Here is a 9,167-nt window from a genome sequence, read left to right as displayed (position 1 = left end):
GCATCACACCATAGTGCAACCCCCCCGCTCGCGTCATGTGACCAGCCTGGTCCCAGTCTCAGACCACAGAACGTGACGCTTCGACTGTCACATGTCTCGGCCCTGTCAACTCCATCTCTGGAACACCTATCTCCCCACGACGTCCTCGGCACCCCGCGCCCGAGATACCTCCCTTCAGAACCCCCGCGAGGCGGGGAGGGGGCGCTGACTACCCCCAGAGACAGTGGGTGGTAGGACCCAAGCTGAATCCGGCTTCCTTTCTTTTGGGTCTGCGAGTGTGGGCAGACTGACGACTTCGAATTTGGAGCTGTCAACATCATGAGACCTTGAAATTCAGAAAAGAATAAGATCCAGCGTCAGAGAATTGCAAGGTTTTGTAGGCAGAGCATCTGGGGGTGGGAAGTGACCTCACCCGAGGCGGAACTCTCTTCTCCCGCATACTCCTGGCACAGTTTCTGACAGGTGGGCGGCTGGCTGGCGCCCGGCTTGAACACTGCAGTCCCGCTGCACTCACCACCTTCAAGCAGGGCATTTCAGGGCAGCTCGGGCTAAGAAAACGGTCTGTTACATTGAGCAGCATGTCACTTAGACAACCCCCTCCCCAGACCCTCACCTTGCACTGGGGTATACCCTCTGGAACCCACAAAAATATTCCATATTATCGTGGCCTGTGAGTTACTAAAGTGAGGGCATGATTGTGGACAGAGGAGCCTGGAGGGTTACAGTCCATGGGGTCACAAAGAGTCGGACACAACTGAGTGACTAACACACACAAACTGTAGCCCACCAGGCTCCTCTGTCCATACAATTTTCCAGGCAAGAATTACCAGAGCGGGTTGCCATTTCCTCCTCCAGGGGATCTTCCCAACCCAGGGATCGAACCAGCATCTCTTGTGTCTCCTTCACTGGCAGGCAGATTCTTTACCACTGAACCAACTGGGAAACCCAGCACATGTTAGGCCCTCAGTAAATATTTGTTGATAGAGTCTTAGCCTCTTATATAACTGAAGATGAAACTTATGGTTCCCTAGTCTCTTTTATGCTTCAGGGTGTTGGTAACACTTCCCTAACCCTAACCCTGTAGACATTCATTCATTCAGTGGATATTTATTGTATGGGCCAGACACTGTTTTAGGGCCAGAGATATATCAGGGCAGACAAGAATGCCTTGCCCTTTTGGAACCCACCTTCTATAGAAGGACACCCCAAAGTCATTCAGTGAGTCTCAGAATAGCTGAGAGGAATATTAGTTTTCCTGGATCCCAGGATGTCAACAGCCAGGGTGTCTCTGCCATGGATTCCATGCTGCTACTCCTCCAGGGTCTTTCTTCCCCTCTTCATCTCCTGAGCCCCACCATGCACCAGATCCTTGCCAACTCCTGCCCATCTCTCATGTCTTCACTTGGATCTGACATACCATGTATTTTGCTAATTTGTGTTATCTATTGTCTGCCTCCACCCCTCCTCTCCACCCTACTAGAATGTAAGCTCCAAGAGGACAGGGATTTTCACCTTAATTATTCACTACCATGTTCCCAGCGCCTGCAACACTGCCTGGCACATAGTAGCTGATTAATGAACACTCGTGAAGGAATGAATTTTTTTTTTTTAACCACACCATGCAGCTTGAGGTATCTTAATTCCTCAACCAGGGATGGAACCCAGATCCTTGGCAGTGAAGCACGGAGTCCTGACCACTGGGCTGCCAGAGAATTCCCAATTTCTTTTGTTTTTTTTTTTTAATTAATTTATTTGACTGTATCGGGTATTAGTTCCAGCACTCGAGATCTTCTCTATGTCATGGAGGATGTTCTGTTGTGGTGCATGGACTCTCTAGTTGTAGCGTTTGGGCTTCTCTTCTGGTTCTTTGGAGGGCTCCAGAGTTTGCGGGCTCAGGAGTTGCCTCACGCGGGCTTAGTTGCCCGACAGCATGTGGGTTCTTAAGTCCCCAATCAGGGTTCGAACCTGTGTCCCCTGCATGGCAGGGTGGATTTTTAACCACTCAACCACCATGGAAGTCTGCCCAATTTCTTTTTAATTGACATTTACTTAGCATTTACTGTATGCCAGGCACCAATATAAGTACTTAATAAAAGCTTACTCATTTCAGCCTTATGTACATTCTGTGAGATTGGTACTGTATTACTGTCTTCATTTTACAGAGGAGGAGGCTAAGACACAGAGGCAGTAAGTAACTTGCCCAAAGTTACACACTAGCAAATATGAGAGCCAGGATTTGGAACCAGAGAGGAAGCTCCAGACTCTATGCTCTTAACCAGTACACTATAATCCAAGAAAAACACCAGCCAGGAGTGGCTCCCTGTGTCCCACCCACCCCTGGGGGACTTGCTGCCACCCATTAATGCTCTACTTTGGATCATCTGGTGGGGATGTGGGGGCCAACAGCAAGATGAGTCTCTTCCCTTCCCCCATCATGAGTCTCTCTCCCACATCTGTTGGGTGGGAACAGACTGCTAGGGAGGTTGTTGGTCCTCTTCTCATTCCCTATGTGCTGTCTTCCCAAGAGCCAAGGGCTTTCCTAGTGGCTCAGACAGTAAAGAATCTGCCTGCAATGCAGGAGACCTGGGTTCGATCCCTGGGTTGGGAATATCCCCTGGAGAAGGATATGGCTACCAGTTCAGTGTTCTTGCTGGGAATATTCCATGGACAGAGGAGCCTGGCAGGCTACAGTCCATGGGGTTGCAAAAAGTTGGACATGACTAAAAGACTAAGCACACATACACACCGAGAACCAAAGATATCCATGCATGGGTCACATAGGGCTTCTGTGCACCCTCAAATGTCTCTGAGGCTGGTTTTGTACCGAAACCCCAAGGGCTACAGAGATGAAGCCCCACCACTCTCTCCTCATGATGTGTCTTGAGCCTGACCTTAATCACGCCCTAGAGCACCACCTGGGAACCTCTTGTCTCTCATGGCTTTAATCGACATCCATATTTGGCTCCCAAATCCATATCTCTAGCCCCCAATTTTCTCCGAAGCTCTAGACCTCTGAATCCACTTGCCTTCTGGACATCCCCTCCTGGAGTTCCATGAATGTCTTAAACTTACCATGTTCCAAACACCACACATCGTCTCCCCTGAGAATCTCCTAAATTAACTTCTTGTTCCTCCTGTTTCCTTTCCGTGTGGATGACACCAGGTCACCTGTGCCATAACCTTGGCCTGGAACTTCATTCTGAAGATGATGCATCACACAGCTGGTTAGGATAACCCCCAGAGAAATTCTAGAAAAACAAATGGACAAAATTCTTTATAACTCAGAATGAGGAAGGCCTTTCTAACTACAACTCAAAATTTAGAAACTACACTCAATAGTCTATAATTACCTATAAGGAAAGAGAATCTGGAAAAAACAGACATATATATGTATAATTGAATCACTTTGTTGTACAGCTGAAACTAACACAACATTGTAAATCAAACTTCAATTAAAAAACAAAAGTACATTAGAAAGTGAAAGTCGCTCAATCATGTCTGACTCTTTTTGACCCCATGGACTACACAGTCCATGGAATTCTGCAGGCCAGAATACTAGAGTGGGTAGCCTTTCCCTTCTTCAGGGGATCTTCCCAACCCAGGGGTCGAACCCAGGTCTCCCACATTGCAGGCAGATTCTTTACCAGCTAAGCCACAATGGATATAAAAAATTCAGAAAATGTAAAATAGAAGATTAATATACTTGTCTACATGAAAAAGTTTTACATGGCAAAAAAATGAAAGAACAATCAAAAGACAAATTGGGAAAATAATATTTGCAATTCTTATCATACACAAAGGGCTAATCTCCCTACTATTTAAAGAGCTCCATGTAGTGATAAGAAAGACCAACAGTTCAATAAAAAAACAACAGCCAGAGAACATGACAGATCACAAAAAAAGACAATAAAGACTTAAATATGCAGATGTTCATTTTTGCATGTAAGAGAAGTGAAAATTAAGATAATACTGAGATATATTACATTAGCAACATTTTTTTTTTCTTTTTTGGCTGGAATGCCAAAGTTTGTGGGATCCCAGATCCCTAACCAGGAATGGAACCCATGCCCCCTGCAGAGGAAGCACAGAGTCTTAACCACTGGACCACCAGGGAAGTCTAACAAAATTCATGTTTGGCAACCCAGTCTTTTGGCAAAACTGTGGGGAAACAGGGACTTTCACGTGTTGATGGGGCGTGCAAAATGATACAACCTAGACCATATTTTATGTCAAAATTCTGAGTGCATATACTGTTTGTTTTCTTTAATATTTGTTTATTTGGCTGAGGTGGGTCTTCATTGGGACATGCAAAATCTTTTGTGTCATGTGGGATGTAATTCCCTGACCAAGGATCAAACCTGGGCCCCCTGCATTGGGAGTGCAGAGTGCTGGCCACTGGACCACCAGGGAAGTCCTCGTATACTGTTTCTGAATTCTGAATGCATGTATTGTTTCTCCAGATTCTAAGGACAGCTGGGTGGTTTTTCTGCTGGTCTCATCTTAGATTTTTCAAATAGCAACAATCAACTTGTACTTTGGCTGGAGTTAGGTGGCCCATGATGACCTTTCTCACATTTACATGTCTGGGACCTAAGCTCTGATGGTCCAGTTGACCAACACGGCTGATCCACACACTCTCTCTGTGCGGTATTTCAACCTGGGTTTCTTCAGAGTATAGTGGCCTCAGAGTTCCAAGAGGGTGCGAGTAGAAGCTGCAAGGTCTCTTGAGGCCCTGCTCAGAAGTTGCACACTACTGGCATCATATTTTTAAGTTTTAAGTCCATAAGGGCTGCAAAGGGTGAGGAAATGGAATTTTAAGTCACCAGATCTGCATCTGTGTAAAATGACACATACATACATCAATGCTATTCATTGGGTATTGTTTGCAATACATCAGAAACTTGTCCATTAGTGGGTATGCAGCCATCAAAAAGAATGAAGGCATTCATTATGTATAAATGTGAAAACGTTTCAAAACATGTTTTTAATTAAAATGTTAGAATGAATGTATCATGCTACTGTTGTATAAGAGAAAAAGTGTATGTGTGAGTGTGTGTGTGTGTGTGTGTGTGTGTGTGTGTGCCTGTAGGTATTTTTCCTGTAACCTCGTAAAGAAATCTTAGAATGTTGCATAAGCCAAAAAAGGTGGCTCCTATGGGTAGAGAGTACAATTGTTAGAGTAAGAATTTTTACAGTAAAATTTTAATATAATTTAGATTTTTGAACCATGTGAAAGTATCATTTATTTTAAACAATTATATCAAAGAAAGAATGGTAAAGGGATACCTGTGAGTAATTTTAAGCAAGCTTGGGCTGCTCTAACAAAGTACCATGTACTCTGTGGCTTAAACAATAGATATTTCTCACAGCTGTGGAGGCTGGAAAATCCACGGTGAAGGTGCCAATAGATTCAGTCCTTGGTAAGGGCTCTCTTCCTGGCTTGTACTCACCGTGTCTTCACATGGCAGAAACAGAAAGTTCTGCTGTCTCTTCCTTTGCTTATAAGGTCACTAATCCTATCAGAGGCTCCACTCTCATGACCTGATCTAAATCTGCTTACCTCCCAAAGGCCTCACCTCCTGCTACCATTACATTAGGAACTGGGGCTTCAACATATGAATTTGGGGAGTGGGGGGACACAGACATCCAGCCCACAATAGAATACCATGATCAAACTTTCATTTTATGGAGATATCCTCTGGTGGCAAGGTGTAAGGCCAGTACACCCTACACAAGGTACCCCACAAAAGGGCCAGCAGCATGCAGATACCATGTAGTCCATATTTGAATATTTGTTACAACAATTATCTGACAGAAGGAGGCAGAGTGTTGTGAGAAAGGGACACCTTTATCTAACTGCACAAGGGTGCAGTAAGTGTTGACTTTTGCCCTCCCTGCGTGAAGGTTGATTGGGAGATCAGTTATGAGTCAGGCCCAAAATAGTGAGGCCTACACTGAAGCCTGGAGATAGGGATGGAACATGTACTAAAGAGAGAGAATCCAGAGGGACTTCCCTGGTAGTCCAGTGGCCAAGACTCCAGGTTCCCAATGCAGCGGAGCTGGGTTTGATTCCTGGTCAGGGAACTAGGTCTCACACGCTGCAACTAGGATCCCAGTGCAGCCAAATACATAAATAAAAATAAACATTTAAAAAAGAGAGAGACAGAATCCATCAGACTTGAAGGGAAGGTGAGATAGGAGGAGGGTCCTACATCACTCCTGAGTCTCTGGCTCTGGCTGAATGTGGAGGCAAGTTGGAGGGAATAAGAGAAATACCTTAAAATAAACTGCCATTATAAATCATAGCAACAAACTGTTAGGAAATGTAAAAACAACATTTGCAGAAATATATCATGCCTAAAAATAATCTTTTAAAAATATGTTAATGGCCTTGGAACTTCCCTGACAGTCCAGTGGTTTAAAAATTTGCCTTTAATAGAGGATGTGGGTTCAATCCCTGGTCTTGGAGCTCAGAGCCCACATGCCTCGAAGCAAAAACCAAAACATGAAATACATGCAATATTGTAACAAATTCAATAAAGACTTTAAAAATGGTCCACATCAAAAAAATCCTTTAAAAAATAATATATTAAGGGCCTTTATGAGAGAAAATTTTTTAACTTTATTTGAAAGACTTTAAAGATGTCCGAAACTAGTGGCTAGATATACCATGTACCAGGATAGGAGGAGACTCAATATTGTAATGCCCAAAATACATCTACAAAGTCAGTACCATGCTCTAGTCTCTACGGCATGACGTTGACTCTGGTTTTGATGAAGAAAAGGGCTAGAAAGAGCCCCCTGGGAGGCATTTACCAGTTGATGAGAAGAATGTTTCAACACTCCACAATTTCTGCCTGGATTGAATCCCTGCTCTTGTCTTGAGTAAGTTACTTAAACTTTTTGCTTCAGTTTCCTTATCTGTAGAAACAATATTAACAGTAACTCCAGATGGTTATCATGAAGATTAAATGAATTAACACAAATGAAACACTTAAACAGGGACTTTCCTGGTGGTACAGCGGGTAACATTCCACACTTCCAATACAGGGAGCGTGAGTATGGTCCTCGGTCAGGGATGCACAGTGCAGCCAAAAGATTTAAAAACAAAACCACTTAATCTTAGCTTGACACACGATAAGGACTATGTAAGTGATCAACATTATATTCACTTTCAGATTCAGGATGATTTGAACAGGTAGTGTAAACAGCATGTAGAGGGATGTGGACCAAATTCCAGAGGCCTAATGAACATAAGGGCTTCCCCGGTGGCTCAGCAGTAAATAATCCATCTGCAATGCAGGAGGTGCAGGAGATGCAGTTTTGATCCCTGGGTCGGGAAGTTCTCCCAGAGTGCAGCATGGCAACCCACTCCAGTATTCTTGCCTGGAGAATCCCATGGACAGAGGAGCCTGGTGGGCTACAGTCCATAGGGTTGCAAAGAGTCAGACACAACTGAAGCGACAGCACACAGGCAATGAGTATAACCTGAGTGCTGGATCTGAAGGGGTGGAGGAACAGGGAAGGCCACACACCAGAATAACAGTGCTATTCCACATCTGCTTGAGTTGAGATCTTTCAAATTTACAAATGGCTTCCATGCTCATTTTCTCAGTAAATCCTCATGTTGCGCCTAAAGGGTGAGGATTGGAGCCCATTTTACAGATCTGGAAAATAGGGCTTAGAGAAATTAAGTAACCGGCTCCATGTGGACAGGTCGATGTTTGTTTTGCTCTCCTCTGTGTCTTTAGCCACAGAGCATAGTCCTGGCACAAACAGCAGTGAAAGTGAAAGTCGCTCAGTCATATCCAACTCTTTTCGACCCCATGGACAATACAGGCCAGAATATTGGAGTGGGTAGCTGTTCCCTTCTCCAGGGGATCTTCCCAACTCAGGGACTGAACCCAGGTCTCCCACATTGCAGGTGGATTCTTTACCAGCTGTGCCACAGGGAAGCCCAAGAATACTGGAGTGGGTAGCCTATCTCTTCTCCAGTGGATCTTCCCGATCCAGGAATCGAAATGGGGTCTCCTGCATTGCAGGTGGATTCTTTACCAACTGAGCTATCAGGAAAGCTCTTGGCACAAACAGCAGGGTCTCAATAAATACTGGTTCATGTATGAATAGGTCAAATGGGTATTTCTTCTTCTGTTTCTGAGCAAGCAGGTGCGTTATGTCCTATCCCAGGTACCATGGGGAGGCACAGATTAATCAGATGGAGTCCTTCAATATGAGGTACCCAGAGCCCAATAGGCTGATAAGTCTCTGAGTCTCCCTTGAAGGACAGGTGCTCTGGGAAGTAACTCAGGCCCATGGCAAAAATAAACCTTTGTTGTATTATGTCATTCAGATTTGGGAGATGTTTGTTGTGTAGCATAATCTAGCCTTAACATTGCTTATCTGATATACCATAGTTCCCAAACTTGACTGAAAATAAGAATTGCCAAAGGTCCGTGCTAAAAACCCAGATCTACTGACTCAGAATTTCTGAGGAAGAGACCTGGTCATCTGTGTATGTAACAAGCTGCTCTCCAGCTTCAGGAGTGTCAAGAAAGACTCCTGCAGCTACACTTGGAAGGAAGAGTAGGAATTAGAACTGGGGATGGGAAAGGGAAGGGTATTCCAAGAGTCGGGAATAACATGAAGAAAGGCATAGAGGTGGGGAGACATGGGGAGTAGCTTGGGACTGGAATCAGATACATGGGGGATGCTAAAGTGGAAAGTAAGGTGAGGAAGTCTGGATTTTATCTCATCAGCAATGGGGAACAGGTGAGGTTTTCAGAGCAGGGGGTGACCTGGTGACACTGATGCTCTAGAAAGGCCACTTAGGCAGAGAGGCTGGTGTGTGGTCCAGGCAACCCACCTCACAGGGGAATTGACTAGACTTAAGTGATCATGGATATGTTGAGGTCACAATCACTGACCCATGACAGAGACTATCATTGTCATCACATTGTGTGTGCCTGTGTCCATCCATAGAACCACGGCCAGGTCTGAGTTGTGCATCTTTCATGCATTCACTCATTTAATCAATATTTAGTTTCTTTTTAAAATTTTTGACTGTGCCACACAGCATGTGAGATCTTAGTTCTCTGACCAGGAATCAAACCTGCATTGTACACCCGCTGCATTGTAAGTGCAGAGTCTTAACCACTGGACTACCAACA

This window comes from Bos javanicus, chromosome 25 (genome assembly GCF_032452875.1).
Source record: "Bos javanicus breed banteng chromosome 25, ARS-OSU_banteng_1.0, whole genome shotgun sequence".
NCBI classification, from domain to species: domain Eukaryota; kingdom Metazoa; phylum Chordata; class Mammalia; order Artiodactyla; family Bovidae; genus Bos; species Bos javanicus.
The sequence above is the reverse complement of the archived record's forward strand: the minus strand, read 5'-3'. Positions refer to the sequence as shown.